General features: G+C 42.5%; 1 long non-coding RNA gene across 2 annotated transcripts in view; it reads left to right on the forward strand.

Annotated features, from left to right (window-relative positions):
- LOC111869792 overlaps positions 1-22,704 on the forward strand; it is a 175,054-nt gene that overhangs the window by 107,494 nt on the left and 44,856 nt on the right. The gene's annotated exons all lie outside the window — the stretch shown is intronic.

Below are 22,704 nucleotides of genomic sequence, written 5' to 3' on the forward strand. Positions count from 1 at the left end.
GAAACTTTACTTAAAATTGGGGCTGGAAATGCGAAACAAACATTTCCTTCTCTTGTTCATGAAGCGGACAGAGGGGTTCCACACTCTCAGCCACAACAGCTTAGTCGATGTAGCAAATAGGTTACGGGATGGGCGACTGAAGAATCGGGGTTCGATTATCTCCAAAGCATCCATATCGGCCCCGAGGAGCACCTAGGCTCCGGTGCGACAGTTTCCAACCAGGGTAAAGCAAGAGGAGCTTGAAACCTCCCGTCTAATTCCGAAGTGAAAGTTGCTGGAGCTATACCTCCACCTTTTACGGTGTGATGTTTAATTAATTAAGGACGTGGCTAATTCTATCATGTATTTAGGCGTATATATTGTCACGTATGAGGGGTTTGCGTGACTAATAACAATGCGCTCTCCATTAGATGATTCCATTTACTGGCATTTTTATTACAGTTACAGTCAATTGTAACAGCTCACAATCAGTGACTGTCTAAGACTTGCTCCATTCCTTGCTGCACTACGAGTGTCTTCTCTTCCACTGTGACCGACTTGGTTCCGATTTACGAATCGGTCACTTCTTCAGCTTCCGGTGTCCGCTGGTTAACAGCCCCCACCTGAACTTCTTACGGTCGTCTAACAAACGCTTTCAACGCCGACTGTCTTACGAATGAATTCTCTTTTATAACTTCGGACGAACCTACGAGATAGCACCATCTTGAACAGTTAATTTTTATTCTCCAGTTATCATGAAAATGTCTTTCTTAATATTCGTTGCAGCGGGAATCTGTGTTTACAGAGCCGTTGTCTAGCAATGGTTTATTCCTGCTTTCAGGCGTCACGTCACTGTGGACCACTGTACCAGGCCTCAGCTATGGCAACGTACATTCTGACTGCAGCTCTTTTAGTACCACAGATGGCAAACTTTGAAGTACCTGACAACCACATCCTTACACAATGCTACATACAAACATCTTTTCATTTCATCTGGTACTAAAACTTTATTTTCTTGTGCTTTATTTAATCATGCTTACAGTAATTCAGATTGTGCAGTGTCGAATTCAGTACTAATCAATTTCAAATGTTGATACAGCATCGTTAAATAATCTGTCATTCCACAAAACGTTTGAGGAGCAGAAAGCTGTGTCCGGTGGTAATAATGCATAAGGTATTAGTGTTTCTTGGGGTTATTCGCCGATGCTCCATCAATTGCATTACTTGTTTAGTGTCAAATGATACAAGAAGATGCTCATGTCGTGTGAAATGGAACGAACTCTCCCAGACTTCTCCTGAAGGGACTAAGGAATGCCACAGAGCAGCTGATGACGTAGTCACTACACGGACTGAAAACAAGACAAATGAATGGCGCGCTCCTTGACGTCACAGTGATGCTGCAGGAAGCAGTTCATCGGTACATATCCATGATACGAAACCCGAGTATTCATAACGATGTGATAAATAATTTACTGGAAGTAATTAACGTAAAAGGTAAAAATTTCCTTGTACTTAATTGTATAATTAACCACCACGGCATGAAGGCATATGGGGAGTGGAGGTATGGCTCCACCATTCTTGACCTCGGTACTAGATGAAGGTGACCGTCAGTTTCACCCGCAGAAGAAGAGCCCCCACTACCTATTGGCTAAGAAGCTAGACTGGCCCCAGAGCCGGTCTCGACAGTGGCCAGCTTGCCTCTGCCCTGGAATCGAACAGAGGTCGGCCAACCCGTAGCCAGTCGCTATACCAACTGAGCTATATATACATATGAGTAAATTTTCCCTTTAGTTTTTCTTTTAAAATTAGATATTCTACATGATCTAGTATTTTTAATAAGTACAGAAAAACAAGGGTCGTATAATTCAAACTACACAAGTATTTTCTAATTTTACCGTTAGGTTCAACCGATGTTGCAATAGAATGGTAATACTGGCCCTACAGTTCGCAATTCACAGGTGTTTTCAAAAAGCCTACCATTAGGTTCAATCAAGGTGAAAGGCTGTGGAAATATTGCACGTACCCGGGCGTGTTACGTCCGCAAACACTCAGCGGGTTCCGCTGACGTTTTGTATTGGGACTTTACATAGAGTTAATCCCGTAGTTTTAATTTTGTTCCAAGTCTTTCTTGACTAAACTCCAACGCCTACTTTGCATGGAGCTAAAATATATTTTTGTGATTAAGAAGAGTTCCTTCTTCTAGGACATAACGAAAATGAGTCAGGCGAAAGTCAACAAATGTTTCGGAGGAAAATATCGCCTTCATCTTCAGGGTCGAAAAAGCCATTATGAAGCAATATTTTCACCAGGCTACATGGAATTATATCTCGGAAGAATGAATTGTAGTTAGTGATGTGAGAAGCTCAAATCCAAATAACTTTCAATTGCTCTAAGAGTGATCTCTTCTAATATCGGTATATGTCATACATTTTTATTGCTAGTGGGGTGGGACTAAGTCCCTTGTACTGCGGCCACTTCTGGCCTATTGTACCAAGCCCCAGATGATAGGTGAGGGTGATTGTAGAGCAATTGGTGGAACGAAGATTGTCAGGGGAAACCGAAGTACTCGGAGAAAACCTGCCCCAGCGCCACTTTGTCCACCACAAATCCCACTTGACTAGACCCCGGGATCGAACCCGAGCCGCCGCGTTGAAAAGCCAGTGACAACCAGCTTGAGCTATGGCGCGGCCTATGTCATACATAACGATGTGCTTATGGGTAGGGCCTACGCCTCTGATCCAAAATTTTTTTCCTACATGTGCATTTTAAGGAAATATGGGAAACATATTTATCCCATTCAGGGTTTATATGTAAAAAAATACGTTTTTGTATAGCTTGAGGGATGAGCTAACTTTGCTTTCAGCAAACTATCTTGCCCTTTATACAGGAAATTTGTGGCAGTCCTAGCTCGTGTCCGTATAAGTGCATGAATGGAGTAGAACCGAAATTCTGACATCCCCAGTCATCCGATATCGGCCCACTAGATTTTTTTTAGTTGTGTAGATAATAAAATGTACACTCTGAGTGATCTCACTACTGAGGTAGTTAGAGGAATAAGAGACGATGCTACAACTGCTACTACCCAAGATGAACCAGAGCGTACGGAAGAGCTAGTTTAGTTCTGATGCATACGGAGCTATAAACAGGACTGAACTCGGAATATTACAGCCCAAAGAAATGCAGTTATTTTGTCAAAACATGTTCTGATGCTTTATCTTACAGCGTTCAATAAACCGGCAATTTTCATGGTAACTCCATAGACTACAATGAGTATGGTATTAGTTTTAATTTGTTCCGCTCGTGGCATGTTGATGAGCACTGGCCGCGTGTACGCCCCTGCAGTACATATTGACTGAACTCCGAGTGCCACGCGAATACCAACTGTTTCCTTTCACCAGAAATCAACTTTTTCAATATAATCTGTGCACTTTATATTGACGGCGGAAACGGAAGCGAATAGTGGCCCCCTCGTTGTTGTGGCTCCAGGGCGTGCGCATTGCTGTTGAGACTCGATACAATATCCGGTACCTTCCTTTCCCTTCCCACCGCTCAAGCGCTAGTGGCGTTAGAAGCAATGTCTATGCGTACATAACCTCACATCTCTGCGGCGCGGATTTTATTAATCCGAATCTAAAGGAAGGATTCGCAGAGCAATTATAAACGACTTCAGAAAAGTAAAATAGTACTACAGACCCGAAAAAGAAAATAATCCCTTTCAAAATTGACCTGTGGTATAACAAAATGTTAAAAGCCAAACAAGAATCAAAGATAATTTCGGAACTTTGTGCTTTTAGTGCTGAAGGTTGTGCTGCGAAATCTTTCGTGAGTGACTCCCTATGATACTGAAGCAGATCATGATTTGTCTTGGAGTGGTGGCACCTGCTTTCCCCTCACGAAGGGAAAAGTTTGGTTTCACATCAATAAATTTCCATGTTGGCTCACTCTTCCTCTTATTCACGTCTTGTACTGTTTCATCATGCAAGAATTTTATAACACAAAAATTGCATGTAGATTCCAAAACATAGAATCTTTTCACATCAATATAAAGGGTTCAGTACGATCAATTGTTAAACACACTGGCAACCCTAACACCGAAGAAGGTAATGCAATATTAAGATACCGAAATATAAAGCCGGAAAATATTCCACAAATTCTTCATGCACGTTAGAGGGGGATATAAGATATGAACGTTTCCTAATGACTGTACCTATAAATTGGCTGTGATGAATGCATTCAGCCCCCTCCTCTCGATTAACGGCAGAGAATACAGATTTAGACATGTGCCAAGTGGGACCCGGCCCCATCATCTTGCCACAGAGCTAGACGGACCAGAGGTGAAGCGTTTCGCTTGTATTGGGAGAGTACTCGGTTCGAAATTGGAATCTGTTCTTGCTGCAGAGATAGAACAGCGATGAAGCGTTTCACTTATACTGGGAATGTACTCGGTTTGAACCTCGAACTCTTCTTGTCGCAGACATACTCATATCGGAGATGAAGATTTTTACTTATACTGGGAAGGTACTGAGACTGCGCACCCTGGGTGAATTTCAGGCTAGGCAACCACAACATCTTCTTGCCACTTCACTTTCACTGCCGCCTTGATTTACTTACTTACTTACTCACGGAGCTGAGCCCTTTTGGAGGAGCCGCCAATTGTGCAGCTACTGAAGAATTTCCCAGCATTTTACGAAACCAGAAGGTTCATTACCGTGTTCACAAGAGACCTCCACTGGTCCCTATCCTAAGCCAGATCAATCCAATCCATACCATACCATCCTCTCACTCTAAGGTCCATTTTAATATTGTTCACTCACCTATGCCTTGGTCTTCCCAGTGGTCTCTTTCCTTCTGGTTTTCCCACCAATATCCTATACGCATTTCTCGTCTCCCCCATTCATGCTACATGCCCTGCAGTCTTGTTTTATTTGACAAAAATTGAATTCTGAAATTCATTCAGAATCTTTCAAGAATTAATAAACTCGTGTTGCTCTTACAAGAAGATGGACAGAAAGCAAATAGCGGCGACTCGTAGGCCGGAGGAAAACTCTTAGCTTCTATGTTCTTCCTTCGCAGGATTTCATGTTCACACAGTGGCGGTTATAAGGAGCTCTATCTTCTGTGATACAATGCTACCTTCATGTTTGATCTTGCTTGGCTAGTTTTCGACCCTCAAGATGGAGGCGACATGTTCCCCCGAAATGTCTGCTGATCTTCAGCGGGCTAAACGGCAGTATATCCCAGAAGATAACGGTCTCTTTCTTTGCGGTCATGCACAGGTGGTTATGACTGACGCCTATTTACTGCAGATACAAATTTCGTTGCAAATCTGATAGCACACGTACAGAGACAGAAATGCTGAATTGAAAATTATTGAGGCTTTCATTTCGATAAATATATATATATAAATAAATATATTTAGACATACGACGTATGTCGTATTTACGACGTAAATATGTCTAAATAATTGTCGTTGTCATAATGGTCTGTAGTGTTATTGTACCTATTATTATTTTAAGAAAGTGGATAGAATTCGATTATAATTTATGTAAGGTATATTTATACCGAGGCAATAACTAGAAAAATAATATTTAATACGAAATTTAGTCGAAATCAATTGAATACACTTAAAATGAACCATGTGAACTAAGATATGACCTCACTATTATGAATCCGTTTAATTAATTTAGTACAAAGAGCGTATAGAGAAGAGGAATTCTGAAGAGTACTATTTTCTGAGATGAGTTCCAATTTGATGATGGAGACAATATATTCCTCCAAATCATTGGTGCCTATCTAAAAACTATATGGCGCCACATGCCAAACAAGAGCAGATCCATAGCCACCGCCGCTGCCATAACAGAAATCTCAGGAGAAGGACGGCATGGACCGTTACGATTTGAAAATACTTCATATTAGGCCTCAGTGAAAAATTTGAACTTATTCAGGCACTCAGTTTCCAGAGACAGGGACTTGCGCGCGCTTGCAAGTCGTACAGGTGCTGTTTCCTGTGTGTCTGAATACTAACAATGAAGACGAGTGAGAAATCTTGAGGTAAGGTCAGACGTAAATGACTTTTCATGAGGAAAAGGGACTTTCTATAATTTGTTACGAACAACGGATTAAAAATAATGAAGATGCATTATCACGTGTAATTTTAAGACAGAGTTACGACTAATAATGTGATCGGTGCCTAGTTTTTGGGCATTATCCATCGTCTTGCTTTTATTTAAAACCATCCTGATTATTATTCAAAACATAACGGTACGGAGACTCCATTCTGTCTCCGTCTTCAAGTAGAACCTACTCAGTTGGGCCCAATCGATACAGCTAGTCCCTATCTCCGGACACCTGTGCCAGTTGCAAGATGGGGTACATAAGCCAAACACAGCACAAACCATCTGCGAGAGCTAAGAAAGCATTAAATTTTCAAACTGTTTTACAAGTTCTGCGCCCCAAATCTGTTTTCCGGTTGCATTTTTGAGGCAATGACAATGGATTCCTTTCCCTTAGAAACCGAATAACATCTGCAACATCGTGTGACGAGGCTGAATCAATCAAAGGATCGGGAAGGAGAGATATAGTCTCTGCATGAAACATTTCTGAACCTGTGACAGCTTATTTCTGAAGGATCACGGCTCAGTTCAGGCCTAGTTGGGTTCGAGGATTAATGGTTTCCATATGACGTTGGCCTGATTAAGGGCCACAACATTGGCCGCGCCATAGCTGAAGCGATTAGTCGCTGGCTCCCAACGCGGCGGCCCAGGTTCGATCCCGGGGTCTGGTCAAGTGGGATTTGTGGTGGACAAAGTGACTCTGGGGCAGGTTTTATCCGAGTACTTCGGTTTCCCCTACCAATCTTCATTCCACCAAATTCTCCATCATCATAATCACATGGGGCAAGCTACAATAGGCCAATCAGTGGTCGAACCGTGCCGAGTGGAGCCAGTTGGACCCCACCCCCCTCCCCACTAAGCGAATTAAAAAAAAAGCCATAACATGAAGAATTACTGTTTTACAACTTATTTTTCTTTTTAACTCTCCATTTCGATTTAGCTACAAAATAATTCATTTTCTACATTATTAACTCCATTCCCCGCCCCTTCCTTCCTTCTGGCATGACTGGCCTACTGCTTTCGGGGAAGATAAGAAGTTCTGGGCTGGCCCCCTTCAACCCGCAGTGGCGCAGCCTTGTTACAAACCCCATACCCTTGAAAGAGGAAACAGATAACTTTCCAGATATGTTCGCGCGTAGACTACTTCTTGACTTCGAAGTTTCAATGCAGGTAACTTGTAACCCACATAAGTACATTAATTTTCACATAACATAAACTTGTTTAGGCATGCAGTAATAATTTAATTAGATTTATAAGCTACTTTTTGCAATGTACAACGAGAAACAAAACTGATAAAAAATAAAAATTATCGAAAATTCAACAGCTATTTTATCCGGTCGTGAATCAGAATATTTTGGGTACAGCTGATAAAAAAGAAATCCTGGAGGGAATATAATTTTAGACATGACTTCAATTTTTGTGAGTTTACAGAAGAATATAGACTAATGTTCCGAGGTTCCCACTGCAGTAATGGTTTAGATTGCAGTCTTGCGGGCTGTGATAAACGCTGGTCTTGTACGCGGATTCTAAAGGCTCTGAAGAATGCACTGGGGTCGAGAGTTCGGAATCTGTTGCGTAAGGAGCGTGGTCGCTCAGATCCACGGTGCTGGGAGAGGGATCGAGATTAAAGTAGTCGGTGAGTAAGAAAACGGCTCCCTTCGGGGCTGCATTATAGTACTAACTAGTGGAAGAGGCCGCGCCATAGCTCAGGCGGTTAGTCGCTGGTTTCCCACCGCGACGGCTCGGGTTCGATCCCGGGTCTGGTTAAATGGGATTTGTGGTGGACAAAGTGGCGCTGGGGCAGGTTTTCTCCGAGTACTTCGGTTCCCCTGCCAATCTTCATTCCACCAATTGCTACACAATCACCCTCACCTATCATCTGGGGCTGGTACAATAGGCCACAAGTGGCCGTAGTACAAGGGACTTAGTCCCACGCCACTAGCAATAAAAAAAACTATTGGAAGATTGATTTTCAGCAATAATACCAGAAACGGTAAAATATTTTTGACGTTGTAGCCCCGTTTTTAAAGCTTTCTGGGTTTCTACCCATTTTCCAAAAGTCTCTGAGGACATCAAGTTGACTGCACTCAGCACACAGATCACTGGGCTATATTTTTGATTTGTAAAGAGATGCTAGGGCAGACTGTTTGCACTTTTTATTACAGTGCAACAATGAGAGAGGGAGAGAGACGCCATCTCATCTACAAGCGGCAGGTTTGTTTGCCCTGGCGGATCTGCAGAGAGACGCGCAAAGCTCCCTAGGGCTCGTAATATTCTCTCCGCCCGTCCCGCCCCCCCCCCCTCCCTCACCCCCCCAGTCCACTTGATGGCGATGAATCCATCAGAGGAACACTCACACGGTTAACTCGCGACTCTTCGGTCTCTGAGTGTACTCTGAGTGTACCGCGATCTGATTCATTGCGCGTTTGTTTCTTGTAACTAAGATGGCGCACAGGCACAGAAATTTATTGTTCGCACCCTGAGTGGACTTAGGCATTTGCTTTACTCTCTCATATACTTAGTATACATGCAAAAGCATTGTGATGGCGAAGAACATTGGACCTCGAGATTTTGAAGGATTTACACGTGTAAATGTGCCTCGCAGACACATGAACATCTGGACGAACGGTAATGCCACGATTTTAGTGACTACACACAGGTTTCGGTCTGGTAATTGAATTTATTGTACTCGTAACCAAAAAGAGTTATAGCGTTCTCGCTAATCTACACACTTCAAAATTTGTTGAAGGGCACACTAAGTATTCTATGTCTTCACTATCCGTTGCCTGGTAATGGCTCTCAACAATGTCCTCTTCTGCTCATATCCTTACCGGCTAGCAACTGTCTTGCACATAACCCATTGCTCCAAATGTCCTCACGTTCTCGAGTGAATAACTTAGTCAATGTCAAAGTCACGTTATGACCGACAGTCAGTATGCCAGGCAGCCCTGGCGTCAAGCCCCATCTGGAGCCTAAGACCAGATTTCTATGTCAATTGAAGGTTTGTCGATATAGAGCGCCCTCTCTGAAGTGAAGACGGATCTGTCATTTACCGCGGTCAGAATCAGTAGTACATGTCTCCTGTATTTACAGTTTTACATGTCGCCATTGTACGTAGCTAGTCAGTTGTCAGCAGTCCGCTTCCTTGCTGATACCTACTATTTAAAATTTTACATGTAATTTTATTATAATAAAATTACATGTAAAATTTTAGAGCATGATCGGTTGAGCCAAGCATAGACTGACAGAGTCCTTAAATATATTTTACATACATATATAATTATATATATATATATAATTCTCATGTAACTCATGTAGCTCATGTTACAACGGATGACTAATCACTGGAACTGTCGTACGCTTGATCGCCTCCAAGATTAAACTTCTTATATTTTCTGTGTCGGCCGTCAGCTTTTCTCATGTCACGAACATTTCCATTTGCGTGATTTTGTATGACCTCTGCTTGTTGCCTGCACAATTTTGTCATGCANGAATGGTTTGGCCCTTATAAATGCGCTTGGTCTTTGTTAAGTGTAGGCATCGCACCTATAGAATGTCATTAATAATTCTTCCTTTTGCACTGTATACGAGTCCTCTGTCAGTGCAAGCTTTGCAAATCAGATCATGCCTATCTTACGTATCTCATGCTACAACGGCAGCTTAGTTACTTGGAAGGTCTTAAGCTTGAACACCGCCAAGTATAAGCCTTTTATATTTTCTGTACCTGGCTTCGCCTTTTCGTATGCTGCGAACATGTTCATTCTCGTGATTCCATATGACTTCCAATTGTTTCCTGCACAGTTCTGTTACTTGTAATCCGTGCTCGCTATAACCTTGGGGCGGGCCCAACAGGAAAAAACGTTTGCAATAGTATTCTAGTATTATGGCGTCACGTGTTCGTTGCCGCGGAAACCTGTTTACTGCGCCGTTCGCTAGCTACGGCCTTTTCTTCTTGCTCCACTATTCGGATCTTACAGCTGCCATGTCATATAACTGCCAGGATGGTATCTTAGGAGAATAATGTATTGTTCCACTCATACAAACCATTACAAGGATGAAGTGAGATATTAACAAATAGAGATTTTAAAGTCGTCGGTGTTACATTGGGCCACTTCTGTGGTCTAGTGGTCAGAGTTCCTCCCTACAGATCCAGAGGTCCCGGGTTCGATTTCCGGCGCTACCAGGTTTTCTGAGAAGTAGTGGGTCTGGAACGGGGTCCACTCAGACTCGTGAGGATAATTGAGGAGCTACTTGAATAAAAAAGTAGCGGCTCCGGTCTAGAAAACCGAAATTAACAGCCGTGGGGATCCGTTGCCCTGACCACGCGACATCTTCTATCCTCAAAAGTTGGAACTATCTTCTCCGAAAAGCGGCGGTTTTTCACTGTTGGTATAGTTCGCTTGCGTACTACAGGCCACGGAGTTTATTTTTGTTTGATTTTTGCGTTACATTGACAAGAAAAAATAAAAAATACATACTTTTGTCCATCATTCACTGTTACTGATTTTGAAGTTTTTAAGAATTTACTATTACGGTTAATTTAAACCGCTCAAATATTTTCAAAATGCCATATTTTATGTAAATTATATGGAGCTCTTATAATATTCGTTTTCTCAGCAGATGGCCGATTAATGTCGAATCATCTTGGTCCGTAATATTATTTAATCATTAAGAACTGAAACCATTTCATAACAATTGTACAGTTATTTTAACGCAAATGATGTAACGACAATATTTTTACTACCGAATGGCGCCGAATTGATGAAGGTTGTGCTTTGCTGTTCGTTAAGGAGAGTATGAGCGCACCAAATATACAAACTTGCAGTCTGCACGTCTATGCTCCCCGGCTGATGCCGACAATTCTGCACCCTCTTCAACCAGCTCCTTAATGTTTTTGGCCCAGAATCATTGTCTCCTGCACTTTAATCTAGCAAATTTCAGAGTCCTCAAAACTTGTTTCTTTAAGGATGGGTATCGATTGCGCGCAGCTGCCGCGCGCAGGTGTTCGTCCGCGGCAAACTCGTTCGTTTGTTTACCGCCATCGTGTCCAGCATTGAAGCGCGGTAGTAGGTGCGGCTATTGTTCGACGCTGTTCCCCAGTTCTCAGACCGTCTCAACTGAGAAAGCACAGTGCACTGAAATCCCTTTGCCACAGGACAAAGAACCGCTCCGATTTGGCTCGACACGCGGCAGTGTTCTTTCTGCCACGCGCGGCAACATGGTATCGATTTTGCAAGGCAAAGCAACGAACATTGCCTCGCGCGGCAGCCACGCGCAATCGATACGTGGCTTAAGATCCATATTAACACGATCCTCCCTTCTACGTTTGCTCGCGGTACCTTCCACACAGAACTTCATATGTTGCTCATTGATGCCTCGGTCAAGTGATTAGTTCGTGGGCGGAAATCTAAGCCAGAAGATGAGCTACCTTGACTGCGGCTTTCAGTGGTTTCCCCTGGTTACTGAAAGCAAATATCATGAGAAAGGTAAAGTTGTCCCTGTGCATAACTAATTAAACACTATGCCATCAAGGCGCACTGGTGAGTGGATGTATAGATCCACATTTTTTTGACTTCGGCACTAGCTGGAGGTGAGTGGTCAGCTTCACGGCTCTGCCGCTTTACATCATGGGGGGGGGGAAGAGACTCCGGTACCCACTGGATAGGAGGCTGGATGGGCCCCGGAGCCAGTCTGGACAACGTGGATTAGAGAAAATTCTTGACTTCTCCGGCACTCTAACTCCGGCCGCTCCGTCGTCCAGCCCGTAGCCAGGCGCTATACCAACTAAGCCAGACCTCAAATTAGCGACGACTTCTTCCTCTTTTACAGTTCAGTTTTCATTACTTATCCTTACATCTGATCCTCAGAAGTAGGTAAATGTATGCGATTTTCGTTTTCTTCATTCCTGCTACTAGCCTTGCCCACTAGTCACCTCAGAAACTGAATTGGAGTTGCCTCCACACTGACCTTCCCCGCCCCTAGCGGGACAATTTCGAACTATACCAATATCGCCGAATGATGTGTGTAAATAACGGTTCTCCCCTCTCAGAGTTAGGAAGAAACAACTTTCCTTCCTCGTGTGACCCCTCCCTGATTCAGTTAATATTAATTAATGCTGTGGTAGCAGAAACCGAAGGTTCAAACACTACTCTATTAATAGGATCTATAGAGCCCGCCGTTCGACATGATCCGCAGCTATATCTAGATTCACACGATCTCTCTCTTTAAGATCCATATTAATGTTGCATTTCCATCTTTTTTCTCAGTCGTCCAAGTGGACTTTTCCAACAGGTTTCCCCACTGAATTTCCTAACCACTTTTTCAGCACATCTTAGGCTTAACAATTCAACTACGCTAACCACACGTTCCTGGATAACTTGCATAAGTCGTGAAGTGCCCCGTAATGTAATTTTGTTCCCCAGTTGTTCACTTGCCTTGCTTTTAAGGCCAAAATATTTTCCTTGAAGCTTCTTTTCAGACGGTTGCATCTAATTTGTGTGCTTTTTAACGGGACACGGTTTAACATTCATACAAATCCACTCGCAAAATTGTTATGTGTATCTTCAGGGTTTTGTGAAGCGAACGTTTGTCAACTGATTAATAAAACATTTTCGGAATTTTTCCTCCTCCTAATTTTACCACATTCAGAAGCTGTCACATGCAGGAGTCTAAACGTACGTTACGATTATGCTTCCGGTTGTGGAGTCTTGTCGTTGTTGCGCGCGCAGCTTCATTTCTAGTTCTAGACCACTTTCTTGAATGTCGTGTAGGAGGATTTGTATACAGTTTCGCTCCACATTTCCCCAGACACGTTAGCATACTTATGAGCACAGATAAATTCCAAACTTAGAACAATTCCAAATATTTTATGCTTTTCTTTTGCTTTCAATGTGACATACACTGGAGAAAAACTAACATAAAATAGGATAAGACACAACATTGTTAAGCCCGCTCTAAAATGGAAAAACAGTAAGCAAATATAAAAATATTACTGAAATATACGAATTTTAATTTACTTGAGAGTTTCCAGGCTATGCCATATTAAAGTAAAATCTTAAATAATACATGCAAATTTGTACCAAGTGAATGTCACGATACCCGTGTGCTTAATTAATTAACACCAGGCCATTAAGATATATGGGCAGTGGAGGTATAACTCCACCATTCTTGACCTCGGCACTAGAAGGAAATGAATGGTCAGGTTCACGCCCTGGTCGTTTTCCTCCGGAAAAACAATCTCTGGTACACACTGGATAGGGGCTGGGCGGGCTCCAGATTCAGTGGAANAGAGGCTGGAAGGATTAGGTCAATTGAAAAAATCCAGTAACCTCATTGGGACTTGAAGCCGCGACCTTCCAGCTTGTAGCATAGCACCTCAACCAACTACGCTACCGCGTGACCCCGAATTATATATAAGCTTTCTTAAAATCTATAAATAGCAGATGTACCGTTCAGTTGTATTCCACTTTCAACGCAAAACGAGGTATTATCAACATTTCGCCTGTTATGACTGAACACTGACGGCTTCCGGCGTTTCATTTACTAATGACGTTACCTATTGAAAGAGAATGTTGAATAGAATTTGATACGAGGAATTTCTTGAAAATTGTTACAGTTAATTTTGTCTCCGTTTTTAAAAATAGATGTAGTAAGTGATTTTCTTGCTACAAAGAGAGAACATTATTTTGTGCAGTGTCCTCCCGTCGGATTGGGGTTCAGTTACAGTCACATGGAAAACTGGAGATATACAAGAGAGATGAGGATGTTAGCGACAATAGTGTATCAAACCTAGTGTATAATTTTACGGAATATGTGGGTCCCTGTCACCACGGCAAGGACCGTCCTCAGGTTGCGGATGGAGGAGACACCCTCCAGTTTTGGACGGAAGCTGCAACTATATTGAATAAGCAGTCGCGGCCAGTCGACAAGGGGTGGTCCTCCAGCTTGGGGGTTGGGCGTGGGACTCACAACTCCTCACTGTAAAAAATAATTATGTTACAAAAATGAACACAAAGCCTCGGACCTGGTTGGATTTTTTTGGATAAGCGACCTAAGCTAAAGAAAATGGATATGAGATTTGGCACTTGGAATGCACGAAGTTTGTATAGGGCAGGTTCACTCGGGGTAGTGGCAGAAGAAATCGTAAAATATAAGTTAGATTTAGCGAGAGTACAGGACGTCAGGTGGGATGGAGGTGGCATCGCACCAGCAGGAGCCTATACATTTTTCTATTGAAAGGGGAATGAAAATCATTAATTAGGTACAGGTTGAAGAAAGTTGCCTTCTGGGTTTAGGCAGTAGCTACTGCTCTCTGCATTCCAAGCCATTCAACTGCTCTGAAGATGAAGGCGATACGTTCCTCTGAAACGTCGGCCAAAACGAAGAATACACGGCGCCTAAACCCAGAAGGCGACTTTCTTCATAGTCATCGCCGTGAAAACCTCAAAACTTACATAGGTACAGGTTCTTTCGTACATAAGAGAATCGTGTCAGCAGTTAAGAGGGTAGAGTTCGTTAGTGATAGGATATCATATATAATACTAAAAGGTCGCAGCTGTGATATCTTGTTATTAATGTTCACGCCCCAAAAAAGATAAAATTGATGACATAAAAGACAGATTCTATGAAGAACTAGAACATGTATTTTATAAATTCCCAAAGTACTCTATAATAATTTTGTTAGGAGATTTCAATGCCAAAGTAGGGAGGGAAGACATTTTCAAACCAACAATTGGAAATGAGAGTTTGCATGAAATTAGTAATGATAATGGAGTTAGAGTTGTAAACTTTGCCACATCAAAAATCTTACTCTCAAAAGTACAGTGTTCCCACATTTTAACATCCATAAATTTACTTGGACATCTCCTGATGGGAAGATACACAATCAAATCGAGCATATTTTGATAGATAGGAGACGGCACTTAAGTATACTTGATGTCCGATCATTCAGGGCAGCAGATTGTGATACTGACCACTACCACGTGGTGGAAAAGATTTAGGGAAATACTGGCAGTGAGCAAACAAACAAAGCACAGGGTTTATATGGGGAGGTTCAATCTCAAGAAATTAAATGAGGTAGAGGGTAAAGAGCAGTATCGTGTTGAAATCTCAAATAGGTTCGCGGCTTTGGAAAACGTGGAAACTGAGACGGATGTTAATAAAAAGCTTGGGAAACCATTGGAGAAAATATCAAAATATCTGCCAAGGAGAATCTAGGTTATTATGAACTGAAAAAGCATAAGCCATGGTTCGATGAAGGATGTTCAGAATTACTAGACCAAAAAAAAACGAAATTACAGTGGTTACAGGATCCAAGCGAAATGCATTACATAGGGTTAATCGGAACAATACAAGACGTGAAACCAGCAGGCATTTCAGGAATAAAAAGAGGGAATATCTGAAGACAAAATTGATGAGCTTGCAATGAACAGTAAGAACAAGAACATTAGAGACCTGTATAGCGGAATAAATGACTTTAAGAGGGGTTACCAGCCTAGCACTAACTTACTGAAGGATGAGAACGGTGATCTGCTTGCAGATTCCCACAACATTTTGAATAGGCGGAGGAACTACTTCTCTCAGTTATTGAATGTACATAGGGTCACTGCTGTTAGACAGACAGAAATCCNTGAGACAGTACATAAATTATTCATAGACTTCAAGAAAGTCTATGATTCAGTTAAGAGGGAAGTATTGTAAAATATTCTGATACAGTTTGGGATACCCATGAAACTCTAAGCTGATTAAAATGTATTTAAATGAAACTTATAGTAAAGTCCATATAGGCAAACATTTGTCTGATAAATTTCCTATCCAGAATGGTCTAAGACAGGGAGATGCTTTACCGCCACTCCTTTTCAACTTTGCTTTAGAATATGCCATTAGGAAGGTCCAAGGAAACCAGGTGGGACTGAAATTAAACCGGACGCATCAGCTGTTGGTCTATGCCGATAATGTGAATCTACTGGGTGATAATGCAGATACCATAAAGAAAACACACAACCTTTAACTGACGCAAGTAAAGAGGTTGGTCTAGAAGTAAACACAGAGAAAACTAAGTATATGTTGCTGTCTCGTCACCAAAATGCAGGGCAAAATCATGACATAAAGATAGGAAACAGATGTTTTGAAAATGTGGCATAGTTCAGATATTTGGGAACGACGATAACAAATCAAAACCTGATTGAGGTGGAAATTAAGAGGAGATTGAACTCGGGTAATGTTTTCTACCATTCAGTCCAGAACCTTTTGTCTTCTCGTCTGCTGTCCAAAAACATAAAAATTAGAATATAAAAAAATAACTTTTCCTGTGGTTCTGTATGGGTGTAAAACTTGGTCTCTGACATTAATGGAGGAATATAGACTGAGGGTGTTTGAGAACAGCGTGTTGAGGAGAATATTTGGACCGAAAAGTGATGAAGTGACAGGAGGTTGGAGAAAACTGCATAATGAGGAGCTTCATAAGTTGTACTCTCCTCCAAGTATAATTAGAATGATCAAGTCAAGGAGAATGGGGTAGGCGGGGCATGTAGCACGAATGGGGTGGCGAGGAATGTATATAGGATATTGGTGGGAAAACCAGAAGGAAAGAGACCACTGGGAAGACCAAGGCGTAGGTGGGTGGAAATTATTAAAATGGATCTTAGAGAGATAGGATGGTACGGATTGGATAGATCTGGCTTAGGATATGGACCAATGTAGGGTTCTTGTGAACACGATAATGAACCTTCGGGTTCCATAAAATGCTTGGAAATTCTTGAGTGGCTGCACAATTGGCGGCTTCTTAAGAAGGGCTCAGCTCCATAAGTATGTACGTGTATGTAAGAGGCCGGAATATCTTGGAGAATTTAAAGTACATGTATGCAACAACACCAAAATGGCGGACATGTGAGCTTTCTACTACTGCTGATAAGTGGGATGGTGAAATGTATGCTTATGTGGGTTGTGTCACTCAAATTGTACAGCTTTTATTCGATCGATAATATGGCGACGGCGCGAAACATTTTGGTTTCAAGACGATATAACCACTACAATACGTCGGATGTGGATGTTGCTAAGGTGAGAAGTACCAACAGTGAGCTGATTCAAAGGCTTGTATTTGACAAATTCTTGGTTCAAATCTCGGATGGGAGACCTGTTACCTTACTGTAGTTCATCATGGTTTTTCCTTCTCTCCGGGCAGATTCTAGGATAGTACCTCGATTAAGCTACAACCGTTTTCTTCCAAATCCTGCCCAATTCATTTTTCCTCTAGCAGGTGTGGTATTTTCTTCACTTGTCTTCTCTTCACAACACCACAGGCTTCTAGAGGAAACAACGCACGAGCAAGTGGCAAAATTATACTTTGCAGATATAAGACAACAACGGACTTACGAACAGAAGAACAGGCTGCTGCAGTAAAGCAACTGAAGAGAAGGAAACAGATCTTAACAAGTGGATAAAGCCCCTTGAGAGGTGTGATAAGAATTTTACAAAATTTGAAGGAAAACAAATTTTAACAGACAATTGTAATATATTTTATTTGATTTAAACTAAGTGAACTACAGCGTGTGCTATTTTAGCGCATACCAGTTAGACCGTAAGTATGACTGTTTGAATCATGAAGCGTGCAGTCACATATGTAATGAATGGATAATATTAGTGCAGTGTAGCAGTTTTAGCATAGTAAGATACCTGAAGATGGCAATCTAGGGCCGAAACATGTTGTGTCGAAAATTAAAATGAAAGAAAGAAGGTACAATTTGTTACATTGTTGACGGATTGTGTAGTGCATAAACAGTACTGGATATAGTAATGCAACAGAATGCTTAAATACAGGAACATAAAATAAACCACAACAAACATTTTAATGGGATGATTTCAGAATTGGACTGAACACTTTATGTAATTATCCATAATACAATTGTGGATTTGTAGGTAACGTGGTTTATCTCAGTCGCTCCGTCTCTGACAACCCGACCGCGCGATAGCGCACGTGGTCTCGCTGACAGCGTGCTGTATCTCGGGCGAGCCGAGCCCTGCCCGAATATGAGGAACGTTGTCAGCAGTACCACCAACATTTGAACTGGAAACAGACCAAGCCTAGGATCGTAGCCGTGTCTTGTGTAGCTTTATATTTCTCAACGATGATTGATTGATTGATTGGCTGGCGTGTGTGTGTATACAGTCGACTCACCCACAAGAGTTGTCCGCGGGTGCCAAAAGGGCCCTAAATATAAATGTTTCTCGTCATCATTTTGATAGATATTTCCTTAAAATAGCTCCTCAGTTATCCTCACGAGGCTGAGTAGACTCAGATCTGGTAGCGCCGGGAATCGAACTCGGGACCTCTGAATCTGTAGTTAGGAAATCTGACCAGTAGATCACAGAAGTGGTACCCACCAATGGCATACAATGTATTCTCATCATTGTATTACCCAGCATTTCTATGTTCATTATATTATCGCGTGTATGAGTGACTGGATCGGTAATTGGATTTACTGAACATTTACAGATCGTAACTACAAGTAATTCACGCGGTAGAGTAGTTGGTTGAGGCAGTATACTACAAGCCGGAAGGTCGCTGGATCGGATCCCGATGAGGTCATTTCAATTGTCCTAATCCTTCCAGGCGCACTATGGCCCTGGGGTCGACTCAGCCCCTAACAGAAATGAGTACCAGGAATATCCTGGACGGTAAAAGAGCAGCAGGCGCGTAAGGCTGACAATTTTACTGCCATCTAGGAGCCAATTGTCTAGAACATGTAGGAACCTGGACCTCTCACACACCTGTGGACCTTCACGGCCTGTTAGAGTGACAGCTTTACCTTTTTTTAATTGCAAGTAATTATAGCGCTATCGCTAATTCGAACACTACGATTCACTAGAGCACGCATTAATTCTTCTCAACCTGCTGTATCTTCAACGGTTGTCGCCTGCTAACGGCTTCCAACATCATAGCTTCCTCAGCCTCCGTGTTTACGTCCTTACTGAAACTAATTCAATTCTTCGCTTTATCGTTAATGTTGTGGGAGGGAGGCGGGCCGCGCGTTCCTAGTATCAGAAAATTTGTGTGACAGAGATTGAGACTTTGGAGGCAGACACGAAGCTGCGTACGTAATCTCGAACATCGTCTTGCCTCCGCTGTCTGTTTGCTTTCCCTTAAGCTGTTTGGTTACCGGTCGTCGTAGACGTCGTTGTCATCTTCTTCCTTCCCTTTTAATCACTGTTATTTTTCAGCCGTTGTCTGTTTGCACAGTCTCTCCTCCATGTTAGTTTACCCAGCTAATAAACCCACGATTGTAATACACCTGATTACGAGCTCGGTCAATGTCTGTTGCCTCTGGCGCGCTCTTGCCTGTATCCTTGGTTTCTTGCCGTGCCTTGCATTACTATTCATTCGGACTCTGTTCAATTGATAGCGTATTGCCACTTGCGTACTTGTAGGCATTAAATCCATCCTAAATTTTGTTGAACGTACTTTAAAAAATATTATGTCATGTGACACGCCTAAAACTACGTAATCAGCTAACTATAACTGAACTTGGAATTTAGGTTCTCACAGCTGTGACTATGAAGACACGGCCGTCTGAGTTGTAACGCAATACTATATGACAGAAGTCTACCGACGTTTCGGAGTAATATATGGGTTTTAATTTTGAGGGACGAATTGTAAAGAAAGAAACCAGCAAGAAGCAGGCGGTAAGTTCTATTTGACTTATTCTTCTACGCTGAAGATGAAGGTTGTTATTCTTTCCGAAATTTCAGTGAATTTCTACCGACCTACATGGCACTACAACCCGGAAACTGTACTCTTCTTACTCTAGTAGTCACTAAACAATCAGAGGAGATTTCTGTGTAACGGACTGACAAGTAAACATCTCACTCGTACATGGATAGTGCATTGTTACTTGTATTCCTCAGACTTGTCGGAGTAGGCCTGCTCTTTATATTAATTGCTGTCTTAGTAACACACTCTGCGCTTCCATTATGAACTCGTGTAATACACAGCGATATTTATATGAGTTTCAGTGCTAATGCACGCCATTTTATTACTTGTAAGGCACTAGAACGTAGGGTACTGTGACATGTAGGCCCGTTTCTAGGAGACAGGTTGGCAAACACGTTTTCGAGGGGATACGATTCTTCGATACAAACCATCGCTGGGTGTTAAACAAACGTGTCCATGGCTGGTGCGGAATCAAGAGGCGTGCCCAGGGACACGAGCAAGCAACATGAGCCGCCGTCCAGATAAGAATCGTGGCAGTGGCAGTAGAAAGAAGAACAAAGAAGTAATGCATTCGCAAACCTGAGCGAACTCAGTGAGTAGGAAACTACGGGAGAACAGCAGAAGACAGACTAGAAGAAAAGACACTCGTAGTCCAGTCAGAATGGAGCGAGTTTTATGCAGTCATTTTTGTGACCTGTTGTAATTGATTGTGATTAAGAGTCACGGAGTCATGAATACGTGAAAGTATATTTGATGACGCTGTAAGTAGATCATGTTGTAGGTCTACAGAATCGATTGATAGAATCTTAGAACGGGTTTGATCGTCCACGATAAGCATGAATTCTGTTCTTTATCTCGCCTTGCTTCTCTTCTTTACTTTCTTCCCTTTTCTTCAAGTCTCCTATTCCAGTAACCCCCCTTTTTCCTTTTTCTTCTTCTCTTACAATTTCTTCTCCGAATTCCTTGCTTTTCTCTTCAGTTTTAATTCTTTCTTTTCGATCGTCCTTTCTCTTTCTTCCTCTGTTTACTTTCCTTTTCTTGTTTTCTTTCTAATTTATTTTATACTTTTGTAATTCTCTTAGTGGGGGGTGGAGTCCAGCTGAGTTCACTCGGCACGGCGGCCACTGATTGGCCTATTGTACCTGCCCCGGGTGATTATGATGATGGAGAATTTGGTGGAACGAAGATTGGCAGGGGAAACCGAAGTACTAGGAGAGAACCCGCCCCAGCACCAAATTGTCCACCACAAATACCACTTGACCAGACCCGGGATCGAACCCTGGCCGCCGCGGTGGTAAACCAGCTTGAGCTATGGCGCGTCCTTTATTTTATACTTCATTCTGTTTTCTTTCTTCATTCCTTTTCTTCTTTATTCTTTCTTGCTTATGTTCTTGACCGTTCGGTCTTCCAGTCCCCCACTGCAATTCCCGGCACGCCTGCAGATTGTATCAAAGCTTGACTGGCGCGCGGGCATATGGACGCTTTTATCGCCCGCTCATGTAAGTCAGTCGACAGTAATGCGTTCAATAAAACATCCGCTGCGAGCTGTTGCGGCCCTCTTGAATTATTGATACTTCATATCCACCTGCAAGTACAAAGGGTTCCCTCAAATTATCCTATTTTTTCATAATCGAATGGTTTTTCAAATTTCCATCTGCATGACCTGCCACGCGTGCGTAATAATATCTCGCCCTTGCTGTTGCGTGCAGCCAACTTCAAGGTTACATCAACATGATTGACACGAAGCTACACGCTGTTCTCTGTCTTGTATTAATTACTTGTTCCTTCAGAGAAGAACTAGATGTATTTGTATCTGGAACAATTCTTTTTCCTTCTCAGTTTGTAGAATTAAGAGAAAAGTGCTGAAGAATATTTTCGTGTCCTATTTGTGTTGCAATTAGGAAACTACAGAAAATACTTGCAAGTAGTACTTACACAGAAACTAAGAAAATGTTAAGGGCTTGTATGTTGAAATTCTAAAGAAGGCTGCGGTCACATGTAGGAATGATGATCGCTATTTGAAGCTCCTATTAATATGCATTCCTTCTTGCCAGCCCATCAACAACAATACAACTTAAGAAATGCAAAAGTAGTTATATCTGCCGGTCACGGTAGCCGAGCGGTCTAAGGCATGCACTGTCTTCGCTCGCTCGGAAGCCGGGATCGTGGGTTCGAATCCCACTCAGGTCATGGATATTTGTGTGCGTTTTTCTATGATTGTATACAGGTAGAGGCCTTGCAACGAGCTGATCACCCGCCCAAGGAGTCCTACCATATGAGTAAGATATAGAAAAACCGAAGTGAACGGAGTTCATGGAGGTAGACCTAGGCCCACTGGGTCTGTAGTGCCAAGTGGGGGGGAACGTTAGATCTGCGTCTAATTAATTAAGCACTGCGTCATGAAGATACGGCAGAGCAGAAGTACAACTGTAGGATACCTAACCGTGGCACCAGTTGGAGGAGAGTGATTGGCTTCACGCCCTGTCCACTTTACCCCCAGGGAAAGATTCCCCATCTCTTATCCATTCAGCAAGCGTTTCTCAATCGCCGACTGCCTCTGTGGTCTAGCGGTCAGAGTTCCTGTAATCGGGTTCGATTCCCGGCCCTATCAGATTTTCTGAGAAGCAGTGGGTCTGGAACGGGGTCCACTCAGCCTCGTGAGGATAATTGAGGAGCTACTTGAATGAAAAAGTACCGGCTCCGGTCTAGAAACCCGAAATTAACTGCAGTGAAAATTCATTGCGCTGACCACGCGGCATCCTCTATGTGCTAAAAGTTGGCACTAACTTCGCCGACAAACGACGATCGCTCGGTCGGTATAGTTCGCTTGCGGACTAAAGCCACGGAGTTTGCTTTTTATGTGTAACAGAGTTATTACTAGCCGTACTGAGTTTCTCATATGCT

This window comes from Cryptotermes secundus, unplaced genomic scaffold, assembly GCF_002891405.2.
Source record: "Cryptotermes secundus unplaced genomic scaffold, Csec_1.0 scaffold123, whole genome shotgun sequence".
In the NCBI taxonomy this organism is placed as follows: Eukaryota; Metazoa; Arthropoda; class Insecta; order Blattodea; family Kalotermitidae; genus Cryptotermes; species Cryptotermes secundus.